Genomic DNA, 19,496 nt, shown 5'->3' on the forward strand with positions numbered 1-19,496 from the left:
ACTGTCTCTCCCTTGCCCACTGAGGGGATCCCAATAGCCACAGAGGACGTGGCTAACCCCCAGTTCACAGTGGCTGTAGGTGCTACACCAGAGGGATCCGAGGTAAAAGATGAGTGGTCTGAAATACAAAAATAGCCACAGCAAAGTCACCCACCTGTGGCTGAAACAAATTGTTAGCCTGCTGTGGTGGCAGATGTTGTTTTTCTTATTTTTTTTTCTTTTTGTGGCTGGAAGAAGGACCACAAGTGGGATCAGTAGTCTTTCCATGGTCAAGTTAAAAATGATGCCTCTTTCCCGGGGAAGACAAGCAGCAATTGCTGGTAAACATTAGCAGTCCAAAAACATACTTTTTAATAAGAAAAAAAAGACAGTAAAAAGTACTTTAAAACAGTATACCAGTTACACACACACACACACACACACACACACACACACACACACACACACACACACACACACACACACACAAAATAAATAAATTCAAATAAAAACAATTTCTTCACAGAAAAAATGTTTCAGTTAATTTACACTACTTTTAGACTGACAGAAAAAAAAATGAGAGCTCTGTGTAAAGTATGTCACAGTCTCGAGACAGTCTAAGACACAACACTCATAGCTTTAAAATAACTTTCCTAAAGAGGAAAGTAATAATCATCAACAAAATTAAGAAATGGGAAGATTTGTTTTCCCCAAGGGAACTTATCTGCCCAGCAAAGGAAAGCACAAGCTGACCGCTAATCCTCAAAAGCCTTAAAGAAGCACACTCTTTGGTGGCAGTAAAGCTTTCAAAGGCTTAGAGCCTAGACTTATCTTTTAGTCAACTGTCTTGACAGTTTACGCACGTGTAAGGTGTCCTGAAGCTTTGGAAGCTAACCATCGGTTACATCTTTGGTAGGATATAACCCACATAGCTAAGGCTACTGCAGCAGTGACCAATATGATGAACATTATAAGCTACACCGATGCGTTAACTCTCTAATTAAGATGGCTACAAATGCCTGGTTCTGTCTCCTTCGTCATGCTTGCCAAGGAGCATTTAAATATTGCGATTCCTTATTAATCTTGCTAATCATTAGACTATAATAATAATAATGCAAAAATTCTGAAAAGATAGGTTGGCAGCAAGAGATGTGTCAACATGCACATTGTCTCAATAACTGATCTACAATCAGAGGATCAGACAGCCTCAGAGAAAACTAAATTGTTCTGCTTCCAATTAATGTTTTTTTTTTTCACTTGGTATAGCAGATGATTCCAAAGCTCAATTCAACAGGTGTCATTTACTACACAAGATCAAATATTGTTTTGGAAACTATCACCAAGACAAATAATTATTTTTATTATGGAAATAAGAAACAGTTACTGAGTTTTAAGATTTATCTCTCTACTACACCAAATAGTAAAATCTGAGTAGTAATACTGCTGAACTGGTGCCATTTCAATCAAGCATATTGTCTATACAAACAGGTGAGACTTTAGACCCTGGTTTAGTTCTATAGCTGTCCTAACCAAACATCTTCTAGCTTCGGCCCTTCAATGGGCTGACAATTTACTCATTAAAATAGACAACTTAAATCAAGCCATGGCAGCCATCCAGAACTTTTAACTACGCATTATAAAAGTTAAGTTTTACCCAGGACTGCATTAACAATTACAGAAAATAAAACAATGACCTGGTTAATTTTCTCAGGACTTTGTTTTAGCTAAACAAATAAGATATTCAAGTTTTGAATTATAAAGTAAACTTTCTGGAATCTTCAATTAAGCCCCTCCAGCATAAAATCCAGGTCATGAGGATATAATTTCGTACAGCACTGTGGCATAGAGGAATAAAGTCCAAACTATGGCCCAGGCAACCTGGGTTCGATCAGCAGTTTGGGCATCTGAGCCATTGGCAGGGAAGGATGGGTGTATCCACCCCAGTGAAGTGGGTTATTATCTAGGCATTCCCTGAGTGGAGGTATGGCCCATAGAGGGGCGCATATCAAGGATGCAACAGGCATGCACATACACAAGGGAAGGGGGATACCAAGGGGTAGGTCATACATGAAAAATGCCCCCAGTGGAAGCAGTTAATAGTATAATCTCCCCCCAGGATACCCTTAGGTTCTGACACCCTCAGATGGACAAATTCAGCTCCAGCTTCACTCCCCTATCCCATTTAATACTTTCAGATCATATACCCACTTCTACCTCCCCAATATCTCAAGAACAAACTCTCAAAAACACTTTCTAAGACCAGAAACACTACCTCTATGGGGCCAGATAACATGGACTTGTCAGATTCCCCCTAGAGAGTCTATTTAACAGTAACCTGAAAACAGGCTTTCTGCCAGAGAAATGGAGGACAGCAACAAGTATTTCTTTGCAGAAAGGTGGGGCTACAATGGACCTGTGTAGAGTACAGATCCATAAGCCTGACCAGCTTGCTCTAATAATCATTATGGAGCTAATAAAAGGGATGTAGGTGACCTAAAAACTCTCAACCAAACCCAGTATGAATTCATCAATGGCAAGTCCTCCCTACCTTACCAAGCAGACTTATTCAAAAAAGTCACATATTCAGTGAATGATAATATGTAACTCAATGGATAGCAAACTGACTCACAAACAGAACACAGGAAGTAAGGGTATGTGGCTTTACTGCCTCCAGACAACCTGTCACTAGTAAAGTGCCCTATATTTCAATCATTATGCTACTTCTCTTTGGCATTTACTTCTCGGAGGTAAAAGCTAATGTGAAAGGACTGCGGCTGAATAAGTTTGCAAATGATTGCAAAACTGGTGCCATCATAAACTCCCCTGAGGATACCAGGATCCTACAGGAGGGCTTGTCCCAGACAAATAGTTGGTGCCAAAGCCATGGAGTATAACTAAATGCCAATAAATGCATACTTAGATAACTGGTTACCTATGACAATGGACTGTCCTTTGATTACCACATATCCAGATAGTCCATTAGGTAGAGCAAATTATTTCAGGGGTCATTTTAGTTTTTATTTACCCACACACAGATTCATTGTAAAATAAAACATGTACGTCAAACACTCGTCACAGCTGGGCCCCACACACTCCCTGATAATTAATTATACCAACTCGGACTACACAAATTGTAGTGATTTGAGGTAAATAAATCTTTCCACAGGCGCGACTTAAGTTTTAAACTGTTCAATTTTTTCAAAAAGCAATCTTTGGTCTTGACTATATGAAGTTTTTTAGTTTAGAAATTTAGAGACTAAAAAGTGACAGTTTGTTTAACTATACACATAACTGTCAGTACATGACTGCATTTTAACACAATCTTTCTATGACTTGCATGACTGCAATTGATTCTCATGACTGAGATCAACTGCGATCTTTATTTCATGACCAGACACATTCATTTCACCTGGTGTCTTGACTAGATGAGATTTCAGCTTGGGAAGAAATTCAGTTATGATTGGTGATGATGGATATATGTATAGGAAATTACCATTTGCAAGTTTGCATGTGGCAAGAGAACAGTGGCCTAAAGGGGATATTTGGCACATGCAACAGTGGCCATCCATTCCATGAATAAGTTAATGATTAAATAATTAAATAATACACCACCATGAGGGATTGTAGAAGCCACAAAAACTAGAATAAACCACCATGAAACCCCAGAAGGTGCAAAAATTGCCAATCCAACACAAAGCAACCATCAAAAAAAGAGTCTAATTCCACAGTTAGCATGACCAAGGTTTGGAGTCTCCAAGGGTTATGTGTTGGGATCTTTCTGAGGCTCTAGCTAACTAAGTGAAAAAATACCAAATAAAAATACTAAGAACAGTCAGTGCACATCCTGCAGGAGAGACATCAGACAAAAAATAGTGAATTCCAAAATTAATGCATGATCAAAGTCAAAAAATAAATATATAAACCAAATGCCAAATGGTAAAACTGTAACCAAAAATGTATTACTGTAACATCTCCACATTGAAATATCTACCCTAACAGTTGACAGTATTTTTAGGAGACTCTAACTTACATTGACACAGTTTGTGGAATCATGAAATTTGAGTGGACAGTGGCCTAACTTTGACCAACATGAGTCCATTGAAAAGAAAGTCCTTCTACACTGCACAGCTTATTGTGGGATTGTGTTTAGATAGCCCTAGGGATGTCATTGTATGCTACTTTTAGCTTCATTCCTTTTGACTATTCCAACACTTTAGCACAGACAGAGCTACCTTATACAAGAATACAGAACCTAGACAGAGCTACAGATTAGCTACAACAAAAATATACAAAACCTAGGTTACTACACTAATATAGATATAGGTTAGGTCTGTCACTATACCAAATAAAGACCCTACCCAGAGAGATAGGATATACTGGCACCAGGAAAGTCAGACCCAATACAGATGGATATAGTGCCAAGTCTCCAAACCTTTTCTGCAACATCAACAATAGAGTGGTTTGGAACCTTTCTGCAACATCAACAGAGTGGTTGCTCTGGAATATGAAACACACACCACAAAAAAAAGCAGCTCAACCAAATCCCAATTAAAGCTAACTTGACTCCAACATCATAACAAAGCGCAAAAAAATTTACTCAGGACTGCCCTGTACCACTAACTGACAGAGGCAACCCTAAAATGCCCAGTTCCATTCACAGGTTCCCCAAATTAATTAGAATAGAATATAAAATTATCAATTGTACTATAGAATATAACAGTAAAATCTTCTCTTTACCAGTACAGTTCTAGACACCCCACTCTGCACTGTCAATGTCCCTGAAACAGCTGCCAGGCCCCAAAAGCTTTTTAGTTTTACACACCACCCATCATGTATGCTTTGCATGTTGCACCAGCATAAAGTGTAGTGCTGTCAAGGTGCATGTATCAAACCTACATAGAGATGGAATCGCCAGTAGAAGCCAGTCAGGAATAGAAAAAGTAATCAGTGAACAAGAAAAGAATCAAGAAGAGGAAGGGTGAAGGGAGGAAGAAGATAGGAGAAAGTGAAGATTGCAACAGTGAAGAGAAGGACATCTACCATTTTACACAACTGTACTATGTCATTCCATTTCACTGTTGCAGTATTCATTACAATAGGAGAGTGCCAAGAGAAGAAAAAGAGGGAGGGAGGAGGGAGGAGCAGAGCCCCCAGGGGAGCCTCAGAAAAGTGAGGCCAAGCAAAACCCAGCAAAGCTCTGGAAATTATGATCCAACTTTGTTGTTACTTGGTGTAAGCACAGAAGTCCGCAGTAGCTCCTCAAGAATAGAGAGTTAATACCCACCCTTGAAAAAGAACACCAGAAGAAGCCACAGCTAAGTAGAATGAGCCTTAAAAAAGAAAAGAAGAATCTAAAATCTTAGAAATAACAAAATGTAAAAATGTAAGAGATTTAGAAAAGAAGAAACAGTCTGCTTGGACAATGCTAATCCTAAAGACCTAGGATGAAAGAAAATAAAGAGCTAATCAGATTTTTTAATAGTCTTAGTCTTATACAAATAAAATCTGAATTGTCTATGCACATCCAATGTGTGCAGCACCTTCTTGCTGGCAGATTGCAGAGAAGGGAAAAAAGTGGGCAAATGAATAGACTGATTAAGGGACAACTCATTTACCACCTTGGGCATAAAAGAAGGATTAGTAAGCAATGACACCTTGTCCTTATGAAACACCAAAAGGAGGACATGGCTTGAAGCTCAGATACCTGCCTGGCAGAAGTAAAGGCTAACAAAACAACCATCTTCCAAGAACAACAGTGCAAGTAAGCTGAAGCTGCAGGCTCAAAAGGTGGTAATTTTTTACAAAACAAAATTAAGATCCTGGGGGGAGGAGGAACAGGCTTCCTGGGAGGCCTAATATGAAGAACACCTTTAAAAAATTGCTTAGCTTCAAATACAAGCGACAAAGGCAGACAAGCAGAGATAGCTGACAAGTAGGCCTTAACAGAAGAACAAGACAAACCAGCATTAAGCAATTCACACAGATAAGAAAGAACCAAATGAACATCCACCAAAAGTGGATCCAGGTTACAAAAAAAGACACCAAATCAAAACCAACTTCTATGTGGATAAGTAGGATTTCCTAATATTGGGTTTCCTGGCCTCCTGCAGGACCCTAATTACTTCCTCAGGAAAAAAAGGCATCTGTGTGGAATCAAAACTTTATCATCCATAGTGTCAGCTGAAGAGTGGACAAGTGGGGATGGATGAGACAGCCCTTGTCTTGTGTGACTAGGTCCACTCTGTGAGGCAACTTTGTGATGACTGCCCTTGGCTAAATGCAGAAGAAGAGGGAACCAATGCTGTCTCAGCTAAAGGGGAGTCACCAAGAATTTGGGAACATCCTGTAAAACTTTTTATGGGACTTTTGGAATGAGGAGAAGGGGAAGGAAGTATGAAGAACCATCTCCTTCCATGAAAAAGACAGGGCACCCACCTTCCAAACCAGAGGACCCAGGACTCTGGCACAAAATAAGAGGAAATTGTTCAGAGGGGAGGCAAAAATATTTATTTGAGGAGTACCCCACTGGTGGACAATGTCCAGAAATGCATCACTGTGAAGCATCCATTCATGGGATTGAGTTAAAGACCTGCTCAGTGTGTCTGCCACAAACTTCTGACCTGAGGGAATGAATGCAAACTGCCTGAAGAGTCACCTAATACTGGATAGCAAGTTCCCACTCCAGAAGTGCCAACCCTCAAAGAAGATAAGACCTTGCTCCCCCCGTTTGTATACATACATCACTGTGTACTGTCTGTAAACACCACAGCTCCTGAGAAGGAAGAAGTGGATGAAAAGGGAGCTCTGGATTTAGAGACAACTACTGAATCCACTACTGAAGTTTCTTCTTGAGACAAGGCAGAAGGGGAACTACAAATGCAATGGGATGTGCATGTTGAAGTCAAACTGGCTTCAGAAACCACTGAAACTTTCTTATTTGGAGTTTGGTCACAGACATCACAGAAATTGTGGAGGCCATGAAACCCAGAGCTCTCAGAAATTCCCTGGCTGTTAAAGAGGTCAGAGGAAGAAGTGTTTGAAAAAAGGAAATGAGTGTTAAGGCCTTGGGGGGAGACAAGGATGCCAGCATAGGCACAGTATGGATCTTGCACCCCAGAAAAACATGGTCCTGAGAAGGAGGAGCCAGGAAAGACTTTTTGAAGTTAACTGTGAAAGCCAGGCTTTGGAGAAGGGAAATGGCAAAATGAAGATTTTGCAACAAGATCTCGGGAGCAGATGCCTGAAACAGGAGGTCATCCGAGTAAGGATAGACTTGGATTCTCTGAAGCCTACAGAAAACAATCACAGGAGGGAGGCATTTGGTGAATACCCTTGGGGCAGTAGAAAGGCCAAAGGGCAAAGCAGAGAACTGAAAATGCCAGGAAACAAAGAAATGCAAAAGCTTCCTGAAAAGGGGATGAATATGTACATAGAGATAAGTATCCTTGAGATCCAGAGACACCATATAAGCCTGAAGAAGAAAAAGAGGGAACAAAGTCCGAAGGGGCAACATTCAAAAAGAGGGCACTTTCAGAAAAATGTTTAGATGATAGAGGTCTACAATTGGTCTCCAGGTGCCCTCTTTCCTGGACACTAGAAACATCCTTGAGTAAAACCTCCTCCCCCATTTGGACACAGCCATCTCTTGAATAATACCCAGAGTCAAAAGATCTCAAAGCACCACTGAAAAGAAGAAGGACAGCTGTTCCCCCTTTTATGGGAATTCCTCAGTCAGCTCAGGAAGAGATTTCCAGATTATGAAACACTCCTGTCGGATAATGGAAAGAACCCAGGAATCCTGAGCAATCTTCAGCCAAACAGGAAGAGAGAGAGATAGGCAAAGAGACAGAGGAAAGTGGCTGGTTTATCAGGAAAAGGAGACTTCTGAGGCACAGAAGTCTGAGTAGCCTTCGCAGGAAGAACCTGCTGGTCACCCTTTCTTCCCTTAGAAGGAAGGCAAGACTGCCTGCGAATAAAGGCTGGCTTACTGGGGTAGTTTCTTGGAGTTTCTTGGTTTTAGGTGAAACAAACACATATTTAAGTTCCTGTAAAGCCTTGCCCTTATCCTGAAGGGACTTAAACAAATCAGCAGCAGCTTCACCAAACAAGTGTTTATTACCTAGAGGGGCATCCATCAACTTAGACTTAATATCATCAGGCAAAGGTTGAAGCTGAAGCCAAGAGTACCTCCTCACCACTGACCCAAAAGCAGCAGCCCTAGAAGAAGCAGCATCTGCTGCATCATAATTACACCTGATGGAATGATGAGCCAACTGGGAGAAAGTCCAAAAACAGGAAAGAGCAGAAGTTTTACCTTCAGAGTCTGGAAGATCAGAAATCACCTGAAAGGCTTGGGAAAGCACAGCCAAAATTACCTGGACATATGGGTCTGATAATTAACAGCCCTAAAAGCCAAGGTAGCAGAGGTATGGGCCTGCTTGCCTAGCCTTTCCATGGCTTTACTCTCTTAATCAGAAGGCAGTAACTTTGGAGAAGGAAGCAATTTAGAAGGTCTGTCTTAAGCTACTGGCATCACTGAGGGGTCAGCAGAAGGATACTAATACAAAAAATTACAGTCTTCAGGCACCCTATAGAACCTATCAGGTTTCCTGGAGGCAGGGGTGCTGAGAATCTGGAGCCTTAGAAGCATTAGAAAAGGCAGCCAACAAAGCAGCCAAAACAGGAGGGACAGCAGAAGGTTTGGGGGACTCCATCTGCAGCAGCTCATATTACCTGTTTTGTATCTCAGAAACTTGAGGACAATCCCATTTAAAGAACTCCATTATCCTAAAGACAGTGTCCCCAAAATAAATCTCTTGAAAGGGAGTATCAAGACTGGTAGATTCGTCTTCCTCTGATTCACTGTCCAAAGGAGAGGGAATCTGGGAAGAGTAAGCAAAGGATTCTCATCTGGATCTGCCTACTCCTCAGACAAATCCTGTTCTCTGAGCCTCTTAAGGGGGGATAGAGGACCTAGGGCAGGGGCTGGAACAGAAACTCCCTGAGGAGGTTTTAAACCCAAAGCACCAGACAACTCCTGGGTGAAGAAAAGACATTCACTCTGTGGATCATTAGGAGCTGAGGAAATATGTTTAGGCTTCTGCTTTTTTTTCTTAAGGAGATGTCCACGTTAAAACTGTGGAAGGCTCCGACCCCATACAGGATTTAATAACTGTAGTAGGGACTTCTTACTGACTTAATTTTGGGGAACACCATTAGGGCCCTCAGAGATAATCAGCCACAGTTCCTTCTGAACATCTGAAGAGGACATCTGCAATGCCTCCCCAGACATGCCTAAGGTCGGATCCCCACCAGCCTCCAACCCAGTCATGGCAGAAGAATCCAGTGATGAAGCTGGACAAACCTCTGAGCTATCACTCGCCTCAGGAGAGATGTCTGGCAGATGCCTGAACAGCAGAATATTCCAGCCTAGGTTTTTTGGCCTTCTTCCTCCCAGATGGATGTCCCTCACAGTGGGAATTTCCCTCCATAATGTCTTTAGCAAGAAGCTTAAGACGTTGATTCTAAAGATAAAGCCCCAAAGAAGAAAGCCTGCTACAAAGAGTTTTGGGAACAAAAGCCTGACACAGACAACAGGATGTATGGTCTTGCGAAGCCCCAAGGCAAAACAGACACTGTTCATGACAGTCTTTATGGGGAATCAGTCTCCCACACTGGCACTTACCCTTCCTGGATGACAAGCACAAGCAACAATACAACAAAAGAAAGAAAAGACAACAAAACCCCAATCAGGCACTTATCTGCAATGGCTTGGTGAACCAGCAACAGAATGGGTGTTTTGACCGACTATCAAAAGATGGTACTAGGAATGGAGGCAAAGAAGTTCTGAAGATGGTATGGCAGGACGTCACCTTTATGCTCTATGGTATGTAAGGAGCTTACGTGTAACGTACAACTTACCTTAAAGCAACCTAAAAGCTTTGGTATACTGGCCAGATGTCAAGCTGCCCTTGGCAGGGGATCCCTAGTGTAATAAATGCTGCAACAGTGAAATGGAAGGACACTCTCAGTTATTCTTATTAGAGGCAATGTATAATTATCATCGACCTTGAGATGGTAAGGCCAGTCTCCAACCAAAAGCAATAGGTTAATTCAAGTACAAAAAGGGAAAATGGCTAGGCTTATAATGGCCAGCAAGGGCAGATACCCTAGTACTTACCTATGACCTATGCTAGGGATATGTGAAGGACATCTCTACTGGGGTGCAGATTACCTAGTCAGAAATGTTAGCATGCCTAGTGTGGTGACAGGGGGACAGTGTTGGGGCAATGGAGAGGACAAGAAGTATATCAATATACTTACATAAATTTGATTCGTTAGTCCTTAGGCACAGGGACTTGGAAGACAAAGACCTACTATGGGTACAGGTCAGATGGGATACACTTCTCCAATCTGGGCCTGGACTTGTTTAACCTGAAGATCACCCTACTGATACAGGATCTTTTCAGAAAGGGTGCAGGAAGTGCTACAGACATGTCTGAGGGGAACAGGCAGCCATGACAGGCAAGCTACCTGATGGGTCAGGGATTATCCCCAGTCCTCCTTAGCACATCTTTGAACAGATAAGGGATGGCCGCTACAAGTCCCGAGGGGCACTTTAGGGTGGGAAGAGGCATCAATGCCAACAGACCAAAGGGGGCTTAGGTTCAAAGTTGAGCATGATCAGGATGCTCTGTCAGGTTCATTTTAGTCTAGGCTGATTGAGTACTATGACACCTGGATGCCTGTTAACAACAATCCCTGGATTCCAAGCAGGTTTGGATCACAACAAAGGGATGGTGGGCAGTGATGTCAAAGCACATTTATCCCACTAGTCTAGTGCATTGCTGATGACTAAGGTTTATGTATATATGTGGAATTTTAATGTGGTTTTCTTGTGGTTGACAAATAAACCTGGTCAATGTGGGGTAAGAGTGGACAACAATCATTATCAACACTCACTGTTCACTTGTAGTTTCACTGTCTACATTTTTATTACTTTTCTAAACTCTAAGACTCGCAATTAAAAGTCTTAGGGTGGTAGTTTACTTATTTTACTCAAATATTTGTTTAGTGGGAAAGAACAGTGATCCAAGTGGACCATTTTCATGTTCAGCCTGGGAAATATATATTTCAAGTAGACAGAGTTCAAAAATAACCACAGCTGTCTATTCATTACATACAGAGCTATAGCTAGCTCATCCCTCTGCCTGTCCCATGGAATTACACTATGCCTCCTCAGCTCTTACCCACATACCCAGCTCTTACCTACATACCCCCCCAGCTCTTCAAGTGAAGTGCAAATAAAAAAGGCCTTTGGCACACTGAAAAAGGTGATTGGTGCATTGGCTTCTAAAGTAGTCAATAATCCACCCCCAGCTCTTTAAGTGAAGAACAAACAGGAAAAAAGACTTTGGCTGACTGCAGAAAGAAGATAAGTGTATTGGCTTCCATAGCAGCAAATCCACACCCCCGTCAGCTCTTCGAATGAAGAGCGTAAAAACAGAAGGATTTCAGCCAACAACAGAAAGCTGATTGGTACATTGGCTTTTACAGCAGTCAATCCACACGCACCCCCAGCTCCTTGACTAAAGAGTAAAAAAGAGAATACTGATCTACTTTTTCATACTTGCATTTCAGTACATAGAAAGCTTAAGGAACTCTCGGATCATGCCCTTTAACACTTTGTGTCCAGGGAGTTTGCCTCCTTCGCCCCACCCCTGCTACTCTATTGGTTACACATTGGTTACAGATAATATATACAAAACTGAAGCATTTGTATTAAAGACACAGTAATGAGCCATCTATATCAACAAATTACCAAGTTCTTTTTCCAGTGTGTTAAGCTGCATTAATTTGTTCCGAGCAGTGCTTGAAGTACTGCATGTGTTGCCTGTACCCTTAATGTAAGCATCACTCTTAAGACTGCAATTTTCTCATGTACTTTCTTCTTCAATTCAGTTCCTTAATGTTCCTTTTCCCTGTTGACCCTCATTAACAGCACTAGTACCGTGCAGACTGAATAATTTGCAAGTTCCTTTTTTTTTATAATAGGCTACCTTGTTGCAAATTATTTTGGTCCCTCTTTTTGCCCTAAACCTTCTTTCTCTTTGTCTCCAGCTAAATGTCCATGATTTGCAATTGCAGTGCCCATGGCTGTATATGTGTACTAGGCAATGGGCATTACAAGCAAGCACAAAATGTGCTTCTGTGAACTTTTGTTCAGAGCAATTAGCAGCAGAAAATCACATTTTAAGTGTGCTACAGTTTTTATTATTTGAGACATATAAATCAGATAAGATTTAAGGATACCTACAACAGGCTTCCTAGACAAGATCTTCCTCCTATATAACTAAGTTTTTAAATGCTTACAAGCCATCCCCCAAGTTCAAGAAAAAAAGATTCACAGACTGGAAATATCAAAAAGTTTAAATCACATTACTATGGACGTATGCTAATTTGCTCTTGTTTTTTATGCTCTGTGCAATCACTGTACAAGTTTTTGTTAACTTTTTGCTATCTGGTGGACTACTTGCTTGTTTGTTTGTTTTTTTTTTGGTTTATCTTTCTCTTTTGTATGCATATTGAAAATTTTTAGAAAAAGGAAAACTATAATAAAAAAAAAATTCCATATAATGTACATTCAGAGCTTTTTTTACGACATCCCCTTTTCATATCAGTAAACAGTATTACTTCAAAAACACTTTATTCATAAAATGGAGACTGCTTGTTGTTGTCTACCTTATTTCTTTAAACAGAACAATTTCTTTACCAGTATGGACTAAACTACATTTCTTGGTATTTAGAGGGCACTATTCTTGCAACAGTTGTTTGCATGGTCCAGCCAATCTTCGGATACATTCACAACTATAGGTGTTTGACTAACAAACCCAGGTTTACAATTCTCAGCAAATTTTGCTAACGAAAGACCTGGATAGTGACTTAGAGATTAGATAAATAAATACAAAAAAGAGAAGAGAATCTAGCATCAAGCCTTGAGGAATCCAGGTGTGACATTTTTATACTTACTGAGGTGGCATGGGCAAATTCAACAACAAAAGACTAAAATTAACAATGTCTAGATTTATGAGGTCAGAAATATCCATAAGCGTAACCTAGACAAATGGATGGGAAATCGGAAATTCACCCAGGGTCTGGCTACCATGTCTCTGATAGACAGAGGCAGACAGCAAAGCCCAAAGTAACCTACTCCCCCCATAACCTCTAGAAACTTCTTAACAGACCTTCTCCTAATTAACACCCATGATACATAGGGACACAACTGGGCTGGGTTGCATGGCTAGACTTATAAAGGCCCTGGTGGTATCTAACCTAGTATAACACCTATGAAACTATATGAAGAAGAAAATCACATTAGTTTGTCTACCCCCATCAGACTAAACCATTCTGGTATATAACTACTTATAAATAATGCCAAACATCTACGGTCTACAGTAACACAATGACATTAGTACCGTATAAAATATGAAGATGTAATCTAAAACACACTACTTCTAGTTCTTCACCATACTGATCCATTAAATATGCCAGTTTGAATGCTCTTTTGATCTGGAATATGTCCCAAACATTATCTGTATGTGGTGCACAGCTCTAAAACATTATTGGAAGCAACATTCACTGTCACTAAAAAGGAAGCCCCAGTAGCTGGCAGTTAAAATACCACACATGTACAGAGTTACAGGCAGAGCCTATAAACATTTTAAGTACAGTTAGAAGAGATATATTAGAGAATGAACATAGGATCTAAACAACATCACTATAGTCACACTGGAATAACTCTGATTTTATTTATTTTTTTATTTCCATTCAAATACCCTCAGATATTCTACGCAAGTAACCCAAGCTCACCATCAAGCTTTCACATATTTTCTTACTCAAGTCCTCTCTACTTAATCTCGGTGGGGACATTCATCCAAATCCAGGCCCTGAGCCACAGATTCAGACATACCACCACAAACAAAACTCAGCCTTGTTAAACTCTTTTTCCTTCACATGTGCTTGCGCTGACCAATTAATCTTAAACATTAACCTCAGACGTATTCTAAACAAAATACCCGAATTCCAAGCAGTCCTGTCACTATACTCCCCAGACATAGCAATACTTACTGAAACTTGGCTAATGAACCACAATAAAGAAAGAATTCTTGCCCCAAGGATATAATATTCATAGCTTACAGAATACACAAGCGCAGTGGGCAGCTTAGCAATCATATACAAGAGCAACCTTACCCTGCAGCATCTAGACACTGCCCCACCACTTAGATGACTTTAATCTTGATGTTCTACATGCGCCTCCATAAATAAATCCAGTAAAGCATATCAACCTCTTTGTTTTTTCCCAACTAATCTCCACACCTAGCAGAACTGACAAACACAATAATAAACATTCCACACTACGCTGGATTCTCTCCAGTCATCCACACCTTTGTTCACAGTTTGGCTGCCTCCCTGACTCCCTTAGTGATCATTCTCCCACCTACATACTTAGGCAAAAAAACACACTCAACCAAAACCACTATCTATAGGCATATCTGCACAAAAAAAAAACACTTCTCCATAGAAACCTTAAATTCCCTCTTAAAACATCACCATTGGTCCTCCTTAAGACACATTCACCTCAATGAGGCTGATGAATTCTTCAACAACTCATTTTTAAGCATCCTAAACTCTCTAGCCCTATTAGAAAAGTACGTTGCAAACTCATACCAACTCAATGGTTAAAAACGGATGCCAGAAACACAATGAAATAAAAAAAGAGACAGAGCATGGCTACACAATCATTCAGCAAAACCCTAAGATTCCCTCCACAACTTCTACCAACTATGTAATCTAGCCAAAAAACAAATTTGCTCTGATAAACGGTCATACTATACCCTGATCCAATAAAAACAACTCTCAGAAATTCTGGGACTCCATAAAACAATTCTTAAATCCTGGACAAATCCCTACCTCCTCCCCAACCATCCCAAATTCCAACATAAGCATAGCTGCCCAATTTAACTCGCACTTTATTAACTCCATTCAAGCCTTACTAAACAACAGTAACCATAACTCCTATCCATCAGTCTGCTACCTTCTCATTTCAGCGCGTCCAGACCATTTACATTAAAAAAATCCTTCTTCAATTAAAACTTACTACACATGCAGTAGATATACTCCCAAACAAATTTCTTAAACTAGTAGCTGACTCCATCTCATATCCAATCTCCTTACTTATTAAATCACTCCCACTACTCAACAATATGTACCGGTACTCTGGAAACTCTGCCACATCATTCCTCTGCACAAGGGTGGTCCAGCCACAGAACTATCCAACTATAGACCCATTATCATACTCTTCCCCCCTTAGCAAAATACTAGAAAAGTGCATACATTCTCAACTACTGGCTTATCTACTACAAAACAATCTTCTCTCCAATTCCCAGCACGGTTTTAGACCAAAACACAGTACCACAACTGCCCTATTAAGTTCAACAGATTCCATCAACCACCACAAAAATAGTAACAACCTTCTCTTGTTTATTTTCTTGGATATGTCAAAAGCATTAGACACGGTTTCCCATCAAAAACTACTTCAAGAATTATCATCCATTCATCTCTCACTATCATCCATCACTTGGCTTCACAGGTATCTGTCCAACCGACAACAAGCGGTCAAGTGGAAAGATGAAATCTCTACCCTACTGCCTGTTACTGTAGGAGTTCCACAAGGCTCAGTTCTTGGGCCTTTACTCTTTTCTGTCTTTACAAACTTATTTCTGCTTCCACACATGCTACTATAATGCAGTATGCAGATGACTCCACAGTCATCTGCACAGCCCAAACTCCTATGTAAAACCCAGAAAGCTTTCACAGGCATAGAGCAGTATCTCAGAGAAAGTCATCTCATACTAAACCTTAACAAGACAAAACTAATGACATTATCTACTAAAAAATCCTCAGAGCCCACTACTCCACTTTCTATCCTTTCTTCCAATGACACTAAAATTTAACTAGTAACAGCACTAGGTGTCACAATAGACACCTCCCTAAAATATGACAAGCACATAACCCTTAATACAAAAAAGTACATATTAAACCTGGCTGTTTATATAGGTCGAGAACATTCCTCACCCCTTCCACTGGACAAGCCATAGTGAGAACACACCTTCTGTCCACACTGCTGTATGCCTCCCCTATGTTCACTAATCTTAAAAAATCTGAACTGTCCAAACCAGAGATATGCTACCACAAAATACCTCATTTTGCTGCTGGCCTCCATAATAGAACACATCACTGCACAGCCCTGAAATAGCTACACTGGCTCGAGCTACCAAACCTACTATCACTTAACCAACTTACAATTGCTCACATCATACATCAACCTGAAGTCTGTCCAGCTCTTCTTGTTCTACCATATAACTCCACCGTTACCCTGTGCTCATCCAACAAACTACTTCTTTTTTTTTTTTCAAAACAAGTTTATTGTTTTAACATATAAGAAAAATATCATAACAATTTTATACAAATAATTAAAAATAGGTATTATTATAATATTCAACAAAACAACTAAAGTACTTACAAAGACATCCACTACAATCAGATCAATTAATTAAACTAAAATACTGTGCTATTGAAATTAGAATTTTTTTAACAAATTTTGTAAATTATCCCATACAATATAATGTGATGTTTTTCTAGTTGTTCTCATTCTAATTGTGCTTATTTCCATATGACACATTATATTCATAACATTTTTAAATTCATTGAACGAAGGAGGTGTATCTGAAATCCAATTTCTAGTTATTATTTTCCTAGCCACTGCTAGGATAGACCATAACAAGGGAAGCTTAATCTTTTAATAATATAAGAGACTTAGAAATAATGAAATTATCTGTAAAAGAGCCTGAAAAATTCATGAATTGACTTCCAACTTCATACAGTCATAAAACATATGAGCCCAGTCAGCATTAATTTATCTCTTACATAGATTATCTTTATTATTAATTTTATTCATCATCAAAGGTGTATAAAAAGATCTATGTAAAAATTTCCATGTATAAAGTCTCCAACAAACTACTTCTGAAAGTCAATAAATCTAACAACTCTTTTGGTGACTCCTTATTCGCAAATCAAATTGCAAATATATGGAACTGCATTCCCAAACATATACTTAATACCCGCAGTACCTCCAAATTTAAACTCCTTCTTAAACAGCACCTAAACAATAAATGGCTCTGTCCCTGTATCACCCCCTGAATAAGTTTTTCTCCCATCACTCTTACTTCACATTTCCTTCACTCAAACCTCTTACTATTTTTTTCTCTTCTTTCTGGTCATTTGGCACCTCATATTTACTCTGTTATAGGAGTAAAACTTATCCTTCCCTAATACTAGATGCACTGTAAAATTTGCAGACATTGCACCTGCATCGATTATATACTTAATTTAGTATGTTTCTGTTATGTATTAATACTTGATTACTTATGTTTTTTTTCACTGTGTTTATTGTAATTACTGTTCTAAATTGAATGTCTTTGCTATTTACTATAGTTGTTACTGGAGCTTTTCTCCCCGGGCCTCCACTGAAAATGGGCTCCTAAGCCCAGTCAGACCATCCCGGTAAACAAATGTAAAATAAATAAATTTTCTAATCTGGTCAATGGCCTTATGCATAATGAATGTTGCTTACCTTGCTAATACATTGAAAAATAGTATCAATATGCCTACAATAGCTGGCACTACTCTATTTTAAAGGACTCAGCCGAGCCTGACAAAACATCAATGCCCTTTCAAAGTTGAACTCTTTCTAAGTACTGCAGTTGCAAACCTTATATTAAAAAAAAAAAAAAAAACAGCAAATCACCATTTTAAAACTTAGGGCTCAGTTTTAGCTTAACACAAGGATTATGTATAGCATTATGTTTCACAGTATTAATCACTTGTGGGTATTGGCATCTTAAGAACCACTATTCGTTTGAATTTCATAAGCAGAGCCACTCATAATACCATGCATTTTTGCAAGTCTCTAGGAAATTCCAGGGCTTACACAAATCATTCATTGTAACATAACTGATGAAATGTGCTTAGGCAATGATTCCATTAACCACTCTGGCAGAAACTATTTACCTTAACTAAATGCAAGAGTAATGTAATTCTCCATATTACTCAATATTCAGAGCTCAAACAAGAAAGATCAAGTAATCCTACTGAAGCCCCAGCTAATAAGTTCCACCAGAAAGAGTACAGTCACATGATAGTTTAGCTCTTCTATTTAAAAGTATCAGATCAAATTGAATAAACAACTTTCAAAACTTACCCTCTTGCTCATCCAAAATACATGTGTTTCTCTACCTATAAATAGATATAGTTATACATGTAGGTCTTCATACACACACACACACACACACACACACGCAAACAAATATTACAATACAAGACTATAGCATAGCAAAAAAGCATTTATTAACCAGATGAAATTCCAGGAATATCTTTTGACAGTTAAATCACTTCTGAACCGCAGCTGCATCACATCTATCAGTTTACTATCCCTTTTCCCGAGAAGGGAGTTTCTTTCTGAAAGGATGATTCTAGTTTGTACCGGATTTCTTAAACTGGATTTTCATAATTTCTATGACTTCTAGGACACCAGCCCATTTCTGTTTATTTTATACATATATAAGTTTTGAATTTCAGTTTTAACTGTTCAAGACAAGCAACAAATCCTGTTAAATAGAAGAGTAGCAAGCAGCAGTCTCCTTTCTTCATTTTCAGTTTTGCATCCTGAACTGTGTAACACAGGATAATAAATTTAACAGTATGCATGTGTGCAACTCTTTTTGATGCCTCAAACTGTGGGAAACAAGGTGGTTTACAAGTCTGGCCTATTAATAACATGATAACTTTTCAAGACAACCATATTTAGTGCACACTGAGCATCAGACAGAAATTCTGGAATATATTACTTTATCACATTCTACAATAAAACACAGCTTCTTTTCTTGATACTTGAGTTCGGCTTTTGAGCTATTCATACTTGCTATAATACTTTCTCTGTTTTTCTTTTCATCTATACAATATCTGGGCATTAAAATTTCATTGTTATTGTTTATTTGATTAAATTTGATATTTAGCATGACTGTACATAGTTTGTTAGTGTTATTTTACATTGTTTTGCACACGTAACGTAATACGTATCACTAACTATTGATAATTGTCTTTATTGCCTTGTGTGTTAATTACCTGTAAACAAGACAATACAAATAAACAGAGTTCTAGAAATTTCAAAATCACATTTTCTTAAGCTTAAATTGTTAAGTTATAAAGACAAAGGACAAAGTTTCATGGGGATATATAAATAGACATCAGACAGCAAAAACAAAGAAAATTGAAGACGTCTTTTTCATGTACACTACAGCATGACAAAATGAAACATTGTGAGTTTTTTTTTTTTTTTTACTATTAATTTTAATGTATCATTCTGCCATCTTAACACATGCCTAAAAACAAATGCAATA

Source organism: Protopterus annectens, chromosome 4.part0 (assembly GCF_019279795.1).
Source record: "Protopterus annectens isolate FY-2018-M chromosome 4.part0, PAN1.0, whole genome shotgun sequence".
Taxonomy (NCBI): Eukaryota; Metazoa; Chordata; order Ceratodontiformes; family Protopteridae; genus Protopterus; species Protopterus annectens.